An 18,587-nucleotide genomic window follows, 5' to 3' on the forward strand; every position below is an offset into this window, starting at 1 on the left:
TGTGTGTGTGTGTGTGTGTGTGTGTGTGTGTGTGCGCTAAGTGGTGGTGGTACATCCTTTAATTCCAAGCAGAGGAAGCAAATCTCTGCATTCAAGGCCAGCCTGGTCTGCAGAGAAAGTTCCAGAACAGCCAGGGCTACACAGAGAAACCCTGCCTTGAAAAAGGGGGAAAAAATTTCATTCTCTCTCTCCCCCACACCATTTCCCTCTGCTTTTTAATACAAATAAAGTCATTTCATTTTTTTTATCTGAGGATATAACCGTCAACTGAATAAGGTTCCTTAAAAATCTAAGGGAGGTTAACTGGCCTTGGTTGAGTTATACATTCATGGTAAGAGGGGATAGGGCAGTAAAAAGTCCAGTGGAGTTTATATACATGTGAACAGGCTCTGAAATTTAGTATTTGCATATAATGTATTCATATAGTCCTATTGCTCTAAATTCCCTCTAGAAGTCCTATTATATCTAACACAGTGTAAATGCAAGAGTAATTGTTCTACTGTGTTGTTTAGGGAACAATAACAATACAAAGGTTGGTACATATTCAGAATAGGCACAGAATTTTTAGAATATTTATAATTATCATGGGTATGTATGATATGCGAGTTTGGATATACACAGGCCACAGCACAAGTGTGGAGGCCAGAGAATGGCTTGTGGAGTTGGCTCTCTCTTTCTACTTTTCCATAGGCTCCGAGGGTTGAATTCAAGTCATCAAGTGCTTTGCCAGCTGACCCAACTTGCTAGCAATGTATTTTTTAAAAATATCCTCAACATGTAGTTCGATAAATCTTAGGATACAAAATCCTCAGACATGGAGGAATGACTACATTTATCTTGGAATTAAAATTACTAATTTGAATATGTTTGCATGCTTCCTACCTTCCCCCAACACACTGTGAGTGACACTGTATGACAGAACAAGACCACTCCCCCTACCTTTAAGAAAAGATACAGCTCAGTTTGCCTATCATGTATGAACTCCTAAATTCAATCTCTAATATCACACAGGTGTGTGCATACATGCATGTGTGCACACACACACTCTATCTTCCCATGTCAGTTCCTAGACTTTTGTGATAAGGTATTAGTAAAAAGGCACTGGCCATGAGGAGCTGGCAAAACTGTAAGTTGATGTGCTAAATCAAGGCTCAAAAAAGAAGAAAAGGAGAGGTCTTGAGTTTGCTAAGCTGGCAATGGAGGAAATGGTTAGGTAGCAGGGCCTTGGTGGAGACTGCAGAATGTGAAAAGAATTGAAGGGAAGGCAGAGAGGACTACTTGTGGGTATGAACTGAATCCTATGCACTGGACTTTTCAAAGACCCAGGTACAAAACTTGGAAATGTCTTGAATGTTTTGAAGAAGAACAATATTCCCATTAAGTGACCAGTTGTGTTATCTTTTAGCTGCCCCCCCCCCACCTCCTGCCTCAGTTTACCCATGCTGTTTAGGCTGAGGTCCACCCTCCAGCCCACATTCTTTAATTGTGCTTCATTGATATTTCAGAGGGAGAATATAAGTTTGCTTAGTTTTTTGAGATGTTCTTGCCATAGTGACAAAAAGATTTAGAACTCTTTCTTATTTAGTTTGGGTTGGGTTGGTTTTTGATTTTGAATCAAAATCTTGCTATGTAGCTTAGAACTCATTGTCATGCTGATTCAGTCTTGTAAATGCAAGGATTATAAACCTGTCCACCATGTCCAGCTCAAGCAAAGTTCTTGAGAGGAGTTTAAAGACAATGCATAAGAAACTGTGCCATGCTTAAGAGTAGTAAGAAGAAATCCAAGGAACTTTTAGAATGTAATAGTAGGAAAATCTCAGAACAGGAACAAGAGAGTAAGAAGTAACTGAAAGGCAGGATGAAGCAGCAGTATTCAGGAGCCCACTCAGATCAGCTTGTAGAAATTAATTGTAAAATTTAAGGTTCTTACTAAACTAATTGTTAGAGACTTCTTTTAAGTATTAAATTATATAAACTTATAATCAGACAGGTTATGGTAAAAAAAAAAAAGGTAGTAGATACACACACAGAAAGTTTATTTCCTAGCTCCTACATTGCTGAGATATGTCAACTTATGTCTGTGTGGTGGACATCCTGCTTCAGAAACGTTGTGTTAGAAGCTTGAAACCCATGTCTTACACCATAGAAATTCACAAATCCTCAAACAAGACCATTCTCTGCATGTCAGGAGGGCTAATTAAGCATTTTCTAGCACACCATTGGAAAATAGAAATCAAGAAGTCTAATGGGTTAACAACAAAGCAGTTTGTAGCTAGTTTCGGTAGAAAGCTGTGTGACATCACCCAAGTGTAATGTACGGAGGAACAGAAAAATGGCAAGTGTGAACCCAATGTTCAGATAAAGTTGGGAATAATGAAGCTGAGTGGGTTGCTATTGATGATGTTGTTATTTAATTGTGAAGCTTACGGAGTACTTATATCTTAATGTCTTTTATAACTCTCCAAAACACACTACACACATAATTATTTTCTAGTGAAACCTTCACTGTTAGAAAAGGAACTGGTTATTTATAGACTACACCCCAGGAAATGCCACTGTCATATTTCACAATAAGAGCATATTAGTTGTATGTTTGAGATAGATTCTTACTATTCAACTGTCTTAGTTTTTCAAAGAAATATTATCAAGAACAAATGTTGAATTAGTACTGTTTGGTGCTGGGGTGTAGGACCCAGGTCCTTGAACATATTAGGTTAAGAATTGTACCACTGAGATACATGCCCAGCCCAAAGGTAGAATTGTATATAGTACTGTTTTTGTATGTTTTGAGATAATCATATGGCTTGTTTTAAAACTGGGTTAATGCCATAACATGAATTTATCAATTTTTTATATTAAATTGCCTTTGCTTTTCTGAGATAAGTGCAATTTGATCAAGTAGTTTATTTTTTTAGCATATGATTAAATTAATTAGCTTTACTTTTAATTTTAAATTAATAACAGTAGTTAGAACTGATATTTTAGTGGGCCTTTGTTGCATTAGTTTATATGTTTATATATGTGTGTGTATATACATACACACATAGATGTGTGCGAGATATATATATATATATATATATATATATATATATATATATATATATATATATATATCTGTGGCATTGTACACATGGTGAAGGTTAGAGGACAACTTGTGGAAATTGGTTCTCTCCTTCCACTATGGAGATTCTAAGAATTGACCAGAAACTTCTCTATACACTCAGCCATATCAATAGCCCCTTTTTAATGTTTCCTTTTGCAGGGAGGGGGAAGTGTCAAACTTTTATATCAATATTATGGTAATTAAAAATTAATATGGTCAATGTAAAAGGTTTTACTCAAAGTTTAAATATGACATCTTTTTCTGCAGCATTTTAAAAGAACATCTGTAAAATTACATTTTGGGAGAGGTTTTGTTTTGTTTTGTTTCTTCAGCAGTGATAGACATTAAACCCAGAGGCTTTGGGGTGTTAGGCAACTGGTCCACCATTGAGTTATACCTGCAACCCTTTGGGGATATAATTCCTGGATAAGTTTTCAGTGATTCGGGTTTTCTTTTCCCTATCTCTTGGGTTCATTTTCATTGTTCATTTCACTTTAGGTCAATTAATCTGAATAAATTGCTCTTGGCCTGCATTTTTATCTACTGTGATTCTAGCAGAAAGTCCTATTTCAGGATTTTGTATATGAAGCAGTTGAATGGGTATGCAGAAACAGTCTGGCCTATTGAGAGCTTTGTGGAAGTGCAAGGCTGCGATATCTTTCTTCACAGCCTGAGTGCCTCGGTTTTACAGATTTAAATAGATTGGCCATCCAGTGAATGTGAAGGAGCTCAATACACTGTCCTCAGACTGCCTTTGTCTTATGTCAGTAAGGCTATGCCTTGGTGGCACAGAACAGTCTGAATGGACCCAGGGAGTGGAATGGGGTCTGGAATACTGCCTGCCTCCAGAGGTAGTAGGAGCTGGTCTTGTTTTCTGTTTGATCTAACTCTTAGGGTCTCAAGCCTTGAATAGATAGCAGTTTCTACATTTTTGCGTAGTTTTTAAGAGAGAGAAAGGACATGAAGTTGTATGGGGAAGGATTATGGAGGAATTATAGGATGGGAAGGAGTATGATCAAAATATACGTGTGAACATTTTTAAATAATAAATAAATATTACTTTCTTTTTGTCTAATCTTAATGAGAGCATATGTATTTAAGGAGGACCAGGCACAAGTGTCAAGGAAACTAATATTGGTTAATCTTAACCTAGAATCTTTAAATTTTTTTTGAGGTAGTGATTTTGTTCATTAGTTTATTGTTATTTTTCTTTTGTTTTTGTATTTCTGAAGTTTTTATCTTATATGCTTTTTTTATAGTCAGAGTAGTGATTTCTTATAGATAAAACAGTTTTCCTTGTGTTGAACATGCTATTCGTAATAAGCAGTTTCTGTGTGGATGCCGTCTTCCCTGCTGACTAGCAAATTAGAGTGTTTATGCAAATCATTATGGTGGAGGTCAGCAGTCACAGCCAAAAGACAGAGTACAGGCAGAGAGTGCTGACAAATGAGCTCTTCCTGTAGAAGACTGTCCGGCTCTGAGAGCAAAACTGCAGTTTACTATTGACACTGAGATGCTTTTAAAACTCTCGCTTCCAAGCAGCAGTACTACACAATGCTGGGGAACACCAGCAAGCAAAGCTCACTGGCTGTAGTTCATAACAGAACGAGAAAACGTTCATCTTCATGATGTAACATTTTTATACCATGCATCACGTAACAGAACAGTTTCTGTCAGTTCCAAGGAATTGGAAAAGCAGGCATTGGAGTTTTGTGTGTGATGAGCGTGCAGAAGGTTGGGTCTGCAAGCTGGGCCTCCCCGGCCCTCCAGATAAGGCTCTTGGCACCGGATGCTGTTTTGTCTTTACTGAATGTCCTATTCTGGGCTCCCTGAGCATTTTAAGAGACAAGGATGTGAATCATTATTTAGATAATCTGCTCCCTGGACCTTCCTCTGAAAAGCCTGCTTAGCGTGGTGTGTACTGCATCTCCCATACTCAAGCAGGCTGGCCACTCTACTGTGACCTTAGGCTTCTCAACTATGTAGCTTCCAGATGAAATCAAATTTCAGTAAACATCAGCTTTGCAATGTATAACTTTTATCAAACTTGCATCACCTCCCACCCCAGAAATGGATATGAACAGCAGCTTTTGGTGTGGCTTTTATCAATAAGCCACATCCAGAGTTCCAGCCCCCTGTCTTTTGAGGTTGCTAATCCCTTTAAAGGTCTAGTTTTTTTCCTAAGTCTGGGTGGTGATATAGTTATTATTAATTTGATGTGTTAAATGGGTGCAATAAAAAAAGTTTTGCATCATGTTGACGATCTGACTGGTAAAGCAAGAGAAGTGTATCAAAGTTCCTTCTGTCTCTTTTATGCAACTGTTCTGAGATTTTTTTTTCATCCTGCTTGATGCACAACGAGTCATTTGACAGTATGCTGGTTATTTCTAGAGAATATAAAGCTTTATATGTGCAAGAGAAAGAAATACTGGAATGAAAATTAATGTATATATTTGCATTTTGGCAGCCTGGGTGGCCTAAGGATTTTGAGTACCAATGAAATTTGAAAATATTATTTATTTTTTAATTATTCAGATTTGAAAGAAGCTAACTGCGAACCACTGATATCCAAGAAAGACATTTTTTAAACAAGGACTACCCTTTACAGGTATGTATGTCAGAATTTATTATATTATATTTGTATTTTAAACACTTCTATTTTTTCACTGCCTCTTATTTTCTTCTACATAATTTGCCTGTTAGTTGTAGTTTATAATAGCATACTTGTCTAAGACAAAACAAAGATATGAAAATGTCCTAGAAGTTGGGTACAGCACAAATCTTTAAAAATAACTCTCTAACCTCTTATTCTTATATCCATGTAATGACTCCAAGTTCTTTATTTTAGATTCTTATACTTATGACTAAAGTTAGGTAGCTATATCTTGTCTGGTCCTCATAGGCCATGCAGTCCTAACCTCTGGTCAGACAAAAGTAGACTCATATATATGAAACATGTTTTTTTGAAGAGAATTGTTGGCTTTAGCTTGTACCTACATGAAGGTACTTCTTCCTTAGTACTGGCTAGCATAAGGTATGGCTTCAGGGCCTATGGACAAAGTTCTGGGAAATCTATCATCCCTTCAAGACCTACTCTAGTGTGCTAAGGTAGTTCTTAGTCTGCAAGTGTGCCTTTTTGCCTGGAGATGTAAGTTACTCTGAAATTTTATGTGGTTTTAGGACTATTAATTATAGTCAACAAGGAAAGTCACAGGATGGTCCATTTTTCTGAAACCTGTAGATGTATTGAAAAAAGAACTGTCAGATAAATAATTTACAAATTAATGCAGATTTTGTGTCCATGTGTGTCAGTGCATGTGTGTATTTTCCTTAGCTCTGTTTCCTGAAAGGACCAAGATAAGAGCCTCCTCAGAGCCCAGCAATGTTGGCACATGCCTTTAATCCCATCAGTCGAGAGGCATAGGCAGGCTGATCTCTGTGAGTTCAAGGCCAGCCTGGTCTACAAGAGTCTAGTTCCAAGGCAGGCTCCAAAGCTACACAGAGAAACCCTGTCTCGAAAAACCAATAAAACAAAACAAAAAAGAGCCTCCTTAGTAGCAGACCAGACCATGGTGTCCAAATGCCATTTTCTCCCAAAAGAAAGTGGAGTTCTTTGTAGAAGAGGTTGGTTTGAAAACTGAGGGAAAAACATCCCAGAACAAGCCTGGAGTCCCATGTGGTGCCAGAAGCCAGGGTGTGCTCCAGAAGAGTCAGCGTAGCTGGAGACAGCCCAGTAGTCAAGCTGAGACAATTTGAGCAATAAAACCACTAACTGTGGAACTGCATTATAGCTCCCCAAGTGAAATATATGCAAGAGTTCTGACTGGATAAATGGATAAATGGAGACAGAGAGAATGATGACTCTTCTTTACAGAACTTAGAAGTGAGGGCAATAGAAAGTTGTCAGAGAACCATAGCAACCTTTGCTGCAGGTTGGATCCACCAATGAGCACTGACTTTAGTGGGTGGGTAAGAACTTAAGGAGAAACAGGATATTTGCACAGCTTCCAAGTATTTCCCCCATGCGTGTTAATTACAAACGGGAATGAAGAGACTTACAGTGCAGAGTCCTGGCAGACACCAACCATACCAAACAGCCGAAGTCAGTATCAACAATAGTAATCTGTAGTGAGCTGTCTGGCCTGTGAGGTGTCCTGAGAGGGACACAGAACCTGTTTGGTGTTCTTCCCAAAATTCTGTAACCTCAGCTGAATCATGAGACAGCATTAGACATACCCTGAACAGAGACAACTTAAGAATACCTGAGCAACATGCTTCAGCAGCATCAGAGGCATAAAAGACAGGCCAAGATGGGAACCAACACACACTTAAAAGAAGGCAAGGAGACATAGCAAGAGAGTGTGGTGGATCCTGGAGCTGGAGAGGGACTAATAGTAGCGAGAAAACTGGAGAAGTCCAAATAAAGGGGCGAATATGACTATGTCAGCTTATTTTTGATAATTTTTCTAGGGTTTGAACATGTGAACTGTGGGGAAAGTTCCACAAGGTTGAGATCTGTCATCTTTTTATCTTTTCTGTAAGCCTTAAGTTAAATCATTTCCCAATTATAAAATGTTTTAGTCATGATTTTATTTATTATTTATTTAATTTATTGCCGTTTTGGGGATCAAATTCAGGGGCTTGAACGTCCTAGGTAAGCACTCTACCACTGTTACATCCTACCCTAACCACTGAATATGAAGATTCCAGCTTCACAAACATGCACCTTGCTGGGAACTCACTTTTAGCAAATGGTTTAATCCACTGGGGACAGGATAGGATGCAAATGTTAAAAGAAGAACCTCTCAAGGTTTGTTTTTGTTTCCTAAATCTCATCCATAAGCTCTAGATCCCCACTCTATTGCCTAGAATCTTATATTTGAGCAGTGAGATGGATGAAGACTGAGTGTTAGTAAGATTGTTGGGGAGTGCAGCTGAGAACAAGTAACACGAAGAGAGCTTAGATATCTAAAGGAAATCAATAACAGCCTTGAGTTTGTTTTGAAAATTGATTTAACCTTAGAAAAGTATAAAGTGATTTAAAGCAGAGAGACCAAGCCCTTCAAAATGAGACAAATATGCACTTTGGCATCCGAAGGAATGATCTAAATTCAGTTATTTGGCATGAAAATTAAATGCTAAGTATTTGGAGTTTGACCCTGAATTTTTTTTTAAACTCGCTTGCATGTTTACCCAACTTAGTAAACTGCATCAGTTATCAGATTTTAGGTGAAAGGAAGCCTAGCAAAAGATGTTCCTAATGCAGCTTAGAGTCCTAGACAACAGAGCAAGGGCTGCTGAGGCTGGGGCAGGAGTGAGGCATAAGCGTGGAATGGGAACAATTTCCATCTTACACTGAAAGGTTTCTGATGAAGCCCACTCGCCAAGGCAAATGTACTTTACCACGACTGAACTGACATTTTGGAGGGACTTAAAACACGTAAAAATATCTAAAATGCTAAATTTATGTAATATTGGAAAAAAAGAAATTACAGAAGTCTTCAATAGTTATATTTCATTTCTTTGCTATGGTGTCTTTACCCTTGGGATCATTTGTTTTTAAACCTAGGGATGATTTTCTGAACATAATTTGCCCACTGGCAGTTTAAATGGCCCCTGTGCCATAAATTGTGAAGTTCAAAGAAAAACCCAATGAGTTGCCTGTGGGTTAATTTACAACTAAGGCGGATGAATCTATACAAAGAAGAAAAGCCCCCAAAAGAAATACGTTAACGGATGGTGAGGGAGACAGTGTGTAGATAAAAGATATTTGAACTTGTTTGGTCCCAGTGATTTTATGACAGAGGAATTCAACTATAGCTGTACTGGGTAGAGCGAATCACAACTCTATAAATCGCTAATAAGACACAGCGATCTTTATCAGTTTCTCTATGTGACAGAGGCAGCATTGGGACGTGCTTTTTGTACACAGCTCTGCCTAGCTGTCCTCTATGCCTGAATTCAGAGCTTCGGGTTGAAACACAGATCATACATGGCATTGAAACCTTAAGGGTAGGCAAGTGCTATGTTTGCAGCAATATGTGAAGCTAACATAAATTACTTGTTATGTTAGAATTTTAGCTAATGGGTTTGTTTTGCTATACTTTTTTTCTTCTTTTTCTTAATTTGATTGTGTTGGGGATTAGACCCAGTGCTTCCCAAACTCTTAGGTACACACTTTACTACAGAACTGCAGTCAAGGTTTACAGTAGTTTCTTTTCCTTTTTGTTTGTATTTTTAGACTCATTTTTAGTAATTTAATTACTCATAGGTATGCATGTGCATGTGGAAGCCAAAGGTGTTGGATACCCTGGAGCTGGAGTTATAGACAGTTGTGAGTTGCTTGATGTAGATGCTGGGAAATGAACTCTGGTGTTCTGAAAGTGCAACAAATGCTCATAATCATCTCTAGCCCTTTTGTTGTTTTATGAGACAGGACTTCGTGTACCCTAGACTGGTCTGGAATTCACTATATAGCTCAAACTCTCTTTACACTTGTGACAATTTTCTTGTCTCACCTCCAAAGTGCTGGGATTTCAGGCCACACTGTCCCCACTTATCATCTATCTGTCTGTCTGTCTATCTATCTGTCTGTCTGTCCATCTGTCATTTATCTCACTCTCTACCTCTCTCTCTTAAGAATGAGTCTCATCACAAGATTTTCATACAAATATACACTATACCTCTAACATATCCATTTGCCCCCTTTGTCCCTCTTATCATTTCATTCTAAACACTTTTATTCTTAGAAATCTATGAAAATGTATTTAAAATAAAAAATATCACAATCACACAAAAACTTTCTCCCATAATTTTGGAATACGTTTTCCTCTTGTATGTCCCACTTGGCTCATCTTACTCTGCTGCTAGGACATTTACATTTTCTCTAGTTTCTGCCTGATTACAGACATGTTGTTATGGCAACAAGACTTTCCATTGTAGTGACTGTAGTGACATTACCTAATTTACTAAGCCAGGTTTTAGGTGCTGTTTGGTTTTTGTTTGTTTGCTTGTTTTGATTTGGTTTTTGGATGAAATAACTGTTTATGCTATTATGTATTACAATTAGTTCTTGGCACATACTCCGTTTAATTTTCAAGGTTGTCTTCTTCAGTTAAGAGGAATTGTTAATGTAATTGCTTGGATAATTATATTGTTTTTGCTTCATTAGGGTACACTAGTAACAAATGAACAAGTTCAAATAACTTCTTTTTTGTTCTCCACCTCCCAAAAGTTAGGATTATAGAACTGTGTCTCATTATAACCAGCTTGTTTAAATGAATTAGCTCTTACAGAGTTTACCAGTTATTTAGGAATAAAGTAACACAAGTGATTTTGTTGTTGTTTTTCTAAAAAACAAAACAAAAACCCAGTAGGGTTGGGATATAGCTGAAGTGGTAGAGTGGTTTCTCCTTTGCACAAGCACTTGAGCCCCATCCCTTGAAGTCAAACAAACAAAACAACCCTATCAACCAATAAAACCAACAATTGACTTTATCGCAAGGATTATTTCCTACAGAATATTCCTGAGACTATGTAGATTTAAATAAAATGTAACACAACATGTGCTGAAGACTAAATCTATGTACTGCTGACTAAGAGGAAGCAATAACAACTTCTGAGAATGTAGATCCGATAAAATAGAATACAACCCAACTTTGAAATCATATATACTTAGCGAAGCATGATAGCACAGGCCTGTAATCCCAGCACTCAGGAGACTGAGACAAGGAGATCTCAAATTCAAGGACAACTTGAGCTATATGGGGAGATCATTTCTCAAAAATATTTTTCATCAATTAAAAAATGATTATAGGGGGCTGGAGACATGGTTCAGTGATTAAGAGTTCAATTCCTAGCACCCACATGGAACCTCACATAGTCTGTAACTCTAGTTCCAGGAGATCCAGTCCCCTTTCTGGCCTCCTTGGGCACCAGACATATACACAGTATACAGACATAGATACACTCATACACATAAAATAAAAATAAATAAATATTTAAAAATATTATTAACCATTTTAAGGTGATAATGATCTTAGTACCTTAATCAACTCTTTTAAATTTATACTTTAAATATTTGGAAGGATATTTTTAGGGTAAAGAAAATATAAGAGGAAAATTGAAGATAGAAACATTTGCAGTTAAAATAAATAGGAAAAATATTAGTTTATGGTTGAAATTCATTTTTATTGTTAGCCCTTTCAGAGGTTGTCTGTGTGTATGTATGCACATGCCTGTGAGCACCTGCCTTTTAGTTCCTGCCAATCATTTGTATGTTGCAAATAATGCATATAAATCACACACACTTATGAAAACTACTATTATTCAGTGGGGCAAAGCTATGATCTCTTTCATTTTATTTTAGTTTTTTTTCTTTAAGCTTGTAAACTCCTTGTTCTCTAGATCCTATGATCTGAAATCATTTAAATTATTTGATGTTTTTAACTTTTTATACTCCCTGTAGGCAGGACATAGGAAATCAAGTGACGTAAACATCTTTAATAATCTTTAAAAGTCACAAGACTTAGCCAGGACAAGAAACAATCAGGAATAAATTTCAGGGAAATACCATAATGGCACGAGTTTTGTTTTCTTTTGTTAGCAAACCACGTGGCTTTTCCTTTCAAATTCAAGAACACGTAGTGTGGTCTCCTTTTAAGATTTCATTTTCATCTGCATCGCAGAAATATATATTTCCCTGAATTTACTCACTGTAATTTGTGATTGCTTTTGCTTATCTGTGAAGGAAGTACAGCAGCTCCCACTGGGGAAATACCATGTTAACTTGATCCTAAAATAAGAAATCTAAGGGAAAGGTCACATCCTAATAACTTGTGCAAATCTAAATTCCCATGGAGCTTTGAAATCGTCCTGTAGAAGTTGAGTGTTCACAACGTGTTATTCGATTTCTTCTAGAGAGTGCTGTAAGGCCAAAGCGCCTCTGCGTCCAGAAGTAACCACTGGAGTTTACAAGCAGTTGACAAGGCCTAGTTTTGTTAGTTTTCTACAGTAAATACCCTGAGAAATTTAGCATGACTAATAAACCACAAGACCTGTTTTTGTTAATTTCTCTAGACTATGAGGATTGTTTTTGGGAAGTAGTATAATCATGCAGTGAGAACGGCCTTTCCTGCTGCTGTAGATGTGCCTCACACTCAGCTTTTCACTAACTGGCTTCTAGAACCTCCTCTATAATTCCAGAAAAACGCACTGCCTGGGAAGTCAACAAATGTGATCTCTTCAGGGAACTAACTGGTTAGTTCTCAAAGACTTTAGACCTCAGTTTCTTTATCTGTTAAGTAGGAGAGTATGTTTATTTCTAGAATCAAGTAAGAACAGATTAATAAAGAACTCAGAAACTGTTACAGGACTGTTCTTTGAGTATTAGCATTATCATGACTTTTCCTCTGTTCCCCAAAAGAAATAAAAGCAGAAGTGAGTCAGTGAGTCTATACTGATTATGGAGACCTCATCCATAATCTCTTACACACCTCTGTCTGACCCTTCTTACTGCCAAGTCCAAGTCATTCCTGAAAAGGGTGGACTTTTCATGGAAGCCAACACATTATACCAAGTACAAGAGATTTACAACAAGAGCTGTTTTCTAGAACATACTAATTTTTTTCTGAAGATGTTAGAAAAACATCTTAGAGATGTCTTTATTGATTTGGAGCAATGTGCATTATTATTCCTGAGTCTCTCCTTAAGTATTACAAAACAAAGCAAAGCACAGTGTGTGATTTTTGTCTCTTCCCGGTTTTGTGGGCTTTGTCGTTTGATGTACTGTTATATATCTGTACTTCCAGTAATTAAAGATATCTGGGTGCCTTGCTTCCTGGGACTTAGTCTGTGGCAAGAGCTAGCTGTTTGTTAAGATTATTTACATATACCTGCATTTGTTTTTCAGTTCCAGACCTCATAGTATAATAATTTTGTACAATAAGAAACACACACGGTTTACTTAGGGACTTGGGATATCTTTGATTTTCAATAGTAGAGTCCATACTTAGCATATATGAGGTCCAATCCCTAAGCATCAAAAACAAAATAAAATTAACCCCCAAAACAACAACTTATTTGCTTAACTGTTTATCTATGTGATATGAGTTCAGAGAATTCCTGGAACTCTTCAATGTCTCACAAATAATCTTCACTCAGGAAAAGTTTTAAGTTCATTGTTCATGTTAATTATTGCTACAAACCAACACGAAAAGCATGAAGATGTAGGAGGCCTTGGCACCCTACTGTACATTACCAGAGTAAGCTGCCTTGTGCTAACAGTATGCAGCCACTCTCTTAAAAGTGTGAATCCCTGAGCCTGACAGAGCACTCAGCCCCTGCAGATTCACATCTTACTGAAGAGAAACTGGCCTGGGACAGTGGCAGCGAGCATATGCTAAACTAACATGATATGTGATGGGTTTCTAATCATCTTGCCAAGGCATATTCTTATTTTGTAAAGTCACTCTTTTATCTACTAGACTCCATAACAAAAGCAATAATAACAGTGAACAAGCATCTCAGAATACATATTTTCATTTATTCTGCTCTCAGGTACTAAATGCTACTGGGTGGAAAAACCTTCCTTGCTTTTCATTTTGATTGTAGATGTATGCCCAGATGAATAGTCCATCATCTAATTTTATTTTCACTGCAGAGCCACCTTCTGTGGCTCTCTAAAACTCCAAGGTGGTGTTCTGCCCCCTCTGAAGGGAGTCTGTACTGTAGTGTGGTTACCTCCAATGGTCTGACACCAGACTCTCAAGAGCTTTGAGCTCTTAACTGGACGGGACCAATTATATCCTATTATTGTTGGTATGAGTAAATTTTTCTGTAGTACCTTTATTCTTCTCTCATATATTACATCCCAATTGCTGTCTCTCTTCCCTTCCCTTTCCCTGGCCTCTCTCACCTATCCTCTTCCCAGATCCATGCCCCTCTGTCTCCCCTTAAAAAAGAACAGGCCTCCCAGGGACATCAACCAAACACTGCATAATATGCTACAATAAGGGAGTGGTGGGGGCAGTCTCTGACTCTTTTTGCCTACTTTTGGAACACTTTTCCTCCCACTGAGTTGCCTCATCTGGCTTTGATGTGATGGTATGTGCCTGGTCTTACTGTAGTACACTTCTTAAGAACGCTGACTATCTAGTGCTTAACACAATTCCTAGCTAACATTCAGTTATAAAATTATAATTAACTGAAATTAAATTATTCAAACATCTTTGTTTCTAATAAATAAGCATAGTATTATTAGCGGTCTTCACTAAGAATTATGTGTGCTAGAGAGTGAATGTGAAATTCAGAGGTCAGCCTCCAGTGTCCTTGTTGAGGAGCCATTTACCTTGATTCTTGTTGGTTTTCCTTCACTGGTGTTGTGAGTGTACACATGATGAGGAGGTGCATAAAGTCAAAGGACAGTTTTGTGCAGTCGGTTCTCTCCTACCTTTACGTGGTTCTGAAGCATAGACATGTCACCAAGCTTCTGGGGCGAGTGCCTTTACCAAGAGAGCCATCTCACTGAACTGTCTTCCCAGCCCTATTTAAAAATTTATTTTTAAATTTATCAACCTGCGATCCAAAGTATGCTACAGGACTGTATTATGTTTTTAAATTCTATAACTGATCAGCTCTAATCTGAACATCTGAAAGCTAACATGATAACACAAACAGAAAATTCCACACCTAATCTTGTGTGACAGGTTGCTGTTAATAGATAGGTGCACAAAAGATACTGTATAAAACTACTTTCAAACTGTAGATCTGAGGTGTTCATGGGGTATAAATGAACTTTGTGCATAGTCTGGAGTCTGTCATCCAAGATATCTCAGCATATAAATGCAAATATTCAAAAATCTGAAATTCAAAACACCCCTATTGGATAAAAGGTATATATTGAGGATGGAGAAATGACATCATACCCCATAACTTTTGATGGATGTACAGAAATAGAGGTATGAAAGGAAACAGGAATGAAGCTGTGTTTAGGAAGATGAGCTAATTCTGGACTTGTTGAAATTGAAGTGAAGGTGGAACAGCTGATAGAAAGGCCCAGAGTGAAACGAAGATACATGACTGAGCCTCATCTCAGACGTCTAAAGTAGACATGTCAGTTTGCATGTCTGCAGAACATATTGAAGAACTCATTGAAAGATGAGCCCCTAAGAATCAATTCAGAAGCTAGGTGTGACACACATACCTATAATCTCAGCACTTAGGAGTTCAAAGCCTGAGCTATGGAGGGAATTCCAGACTAGCCTGAGTTACACAATGAAACTTTATTTCAAAGAAAAACAAAAACAAAGGAGCAAACAGTTAATTGGTAAATGTCTATGTATTTTCCTAACTGTAAAATGATTTTTGGAAGCAAAATCAACATCATCTTCATTATAATTAATATATAGTATAGTATATGACTCTTAATAGCTAATCAGTAAATATTTATTAAATGAATGAAAGTTAAATCACAAGTGGCGCCAACAAAGAGGCTTTATGTTGTTTCTTTCCTCTTGCTCTCTCAGTCTCTTTCATGAAAATTTAGGGGCTTGTCAATCATGTTTAAATGTTGCTTTTCATGACTAACTGGTTTTGCATGCTTTTAATTGAGTTTTTCATTTGGCTGCTATGGTAGTTTGAAAGAAAATGGCCCCCAAAGGGAGTGGCACTATTGGGAGATGTGACTTTGTTGGAGTAGGTATAGTCTTATTAGAGAAAGTGTGTCACTGTGGAGGTGAGCTTTGAAATCTCATATATGCTCAAGTCACACCCAGTGTCACAGACCGTTTTCTGTTACCTATAAGTCAAGATGTAGGACACTCAACTCCCTCTCTAGCACCATGTCTGCCTGCATGCCACCATGTCACACCATGATGATAATGGACTAAACCTCTGAAAATGTAAGCTACCCCAATTAAATGTTTTTCCTTTATAAGAGTTGCTATGGTCATGGTGTCTCTTCACAGCAATCAAAACTCTAAGACAACCGTTATATTAACTTTTTGTTAAAAGGAAGCCAAACTCAGGAATTGACCTAATTTAATGGAAATAAGATTTTTAAAAATGCCCACTGTAGTAACTTAAAAGTTAATTTGCTTCTTGGTTTTTTTTCACCTTTGGTTAATTTAAAATTTGTCAAGAATGTTTTTATTATACGAAGGAGCTATGGTTATATTTTCATGAGAAGATTAACTAAAAAAAACATAAATTTATATCTGAACAAATCTAGTGATGTTGGTTAAAAAACACACACACACAGACACACACACACAAGTCATCCCAAATTCAGTAATTTTCCCATTAAACCCATGATTTCAGTTGTCCTCCAGATATCACTACAATACTTTTTACTTCCTGTTGGTTTTTACAACCCCTCCAAACCCCAAAATGTGGTGGGCTGAGTTGTTAAAAACCCCAAAGTCAGACAATACAGCTTATTGCACTTGTATTGGAAGTGTTTTGCCAGGATTAACTGTGGGCTAGAGAAATGCATCTGAACTTACAAGAGTCCAGTGAATACCAAATAACCTTTTCCAGACCACTCCAGCACCAAGCCAGCATGAAGCCTCAATACTCTGTACAGGGGGAAAATTACAGCTGCACCCACGTCAGCAGAGACCTCTGGTTAATGTTGGAAGTGAGAAAACTGTCTGCAAGAATATTTGTCCAAACCCATTTTGTATACTTTTGCTGTCCCAGAACATTATCACTTATCATATTATCTTGGAGGTCAATGCTTCTTTCCATTTTTCTGATTAGGAATGAGCAGAGTCATACACTTCACACTTGGCCAACTGGTGATTTGAAGACATCTTTGTCTCTTTTCATTATGGAGTTTCAAGCTTGGCAGTTTATCTCTCAAACTCCCTTTCCCTCAGGTAGAAATTTAGAGTATTTGTTTATATAAAGTGAAATACAGATTTTCATAAATGGCTCTTTGGTTCTTGGGTAGAAACTAAAACTCCAAGCAGGACAGCAAGGCAACTACAAACTGAAGGTTCATTGGGAACTGCTGAGAAGGCTGGTAGAAGTGGCCGGCCTGCTAAAATACTTGGTAATTGGTTAAAGGGCTGTTCAGTTATAAATACTAGCTTATTTCTCAATATGGACTATCACATTATCTTTAGAAGAGTGACCAATTTGCTGTGATATACATAGAAATAACCTTGGAAGAAAAGATCTTGCAGTTTGAGGGATGAGGTGAAATGAACATACTGGTAGAAAAGAGAGAAATTCATTGTTTTAACCAAGGCTGCCTTGTCCTCCCTGGCCTAAAAAATCAGTGGTTCATTTGCCTCCCAAAGACAGAGCCGTGGTGATCCTCTGTGTGGGAGTCTGCACACCTATAAATCAGCAGTCTAAGTGGAATCTTGGCAGATGAGACCTTACTCAGGAAAGCAGCATTTTGTTTATATTTAGATAATTTTAGCACATGGCCCCTGGGCACATGGTAAGAACTCCAGCAAAAAGAAGCCTGAAAAACAGAGCATTTGCTGTGAGTAGTCACCTTACCCCTTTCCACTGGGTTTAGTCCCAAGTAGCCTCAGAGGTAGAATGAGGGAGCAGGGGGCAGCAACTAAGACCATAGAGTGTTAAGATGGTGGCTGAGGGAATGACTTTGCAGCACTGCTAAGAGGGGCATCCTTCCTCCATAGCAACAAGATGCTGATTCCTGAATAATTTATGTTCTGAGATTAGAATTAACTTAAAGTTGAAAATGGTCAATCAGTAAACAGCAAGCTGTTCATCTCTCCTTTTTATTGTAAAAAATACTAAAGAAAAAATTACCATGTTAACTAAACTCAGGGGCATTAATGATATTCACACTGTTGTACAGCTGTCCCTTATATCTATTTCTAAAACTTTTCTGTCAGGGAAACTCAAGTTCTGTACCCTCTGAACAGTAACCCCCACCCCATTGCTCATCCCTAGCTTTGGGACTACCTCTCTTCTGCTTTCTGCCTCTTTGAATTTGCCTATCCCAATTGTTTCATATCAATGGAAATCATACCATATGTGTGGTTTTACTCATGGTTTGTTTCACTTAGCACAATGTCTTTAAGGTTCACTCATGTATCATAACATTCCCTTTTGTTACTGAACAATACTCCATTTTATGTGTGTATCACATTTTATTCATCTGTTGCACTTAACTTTTTTAAATCTTTTCCTTTGCAAATTGCACTGCAATGACTATTGATATTCACCAGTGTGTTGAAGTGTCTGCTCTCAGTTCTTTAAGATATAATATACTTAGGTGTTGTGTTAGGAGCGGCGGGCTACTTTCCCGGCACCCGGGAGCCCGCATGGCTAGCTTTACCTGAAATAATTACACAGAAACTGTATTCTTTTAAACACTGACTGGCCCATTAGTTTCAGCCTCTTAACCCATTTCTAATAATCTATGTAGCACCACGAGGTGCGCTTACCAGGAAAGATCTTAACCTGCGGCTGTGTCGGGAGTGAGAATCATGGCGACTCCTGA

General features: G+C 37.7%; 1 protein-coding gene across 2 annotated transcripts in view; it reads left to right on the forward strand.

The window, feature by feature from the left end:
• The window catches only part of Pparg (peroxisome proliferator activated receptor gamma), a 129,897-nt gene that overhangs the window by 18,805 nt on the left and 92,505 nt on the right, over positions 1-18,587 (forward strand). For both annotated transcript variants that reach the window (XM_013352917.2, XM_005365039.3), the window contains exon 2: positions 5,639-5,711. The gene's annotated coding sequence lies outside the window, so the exon portion shown is untranslated. The remainder of the gene's footprint in view (positions 1-5,638; positions 5,712-18,587) is intronic.

The sequence above is a fragment of the Microtus ochrogaster genome, unplaced genomic scaffold (genome assembly GCF_000317375.1).
Source record: "Microtus ochrogaster isolate Prairie Vole_2 unplaced genomic scaffold, MicOch1.0 UNK1, whole genome shotgun sequence".
Taxonomy (NCBI): Eukaryota; Metazoa; Chordata; class Mammalia; order Rodentia; family Cricetidae; genus Microtus; species Microtus ochrogaster.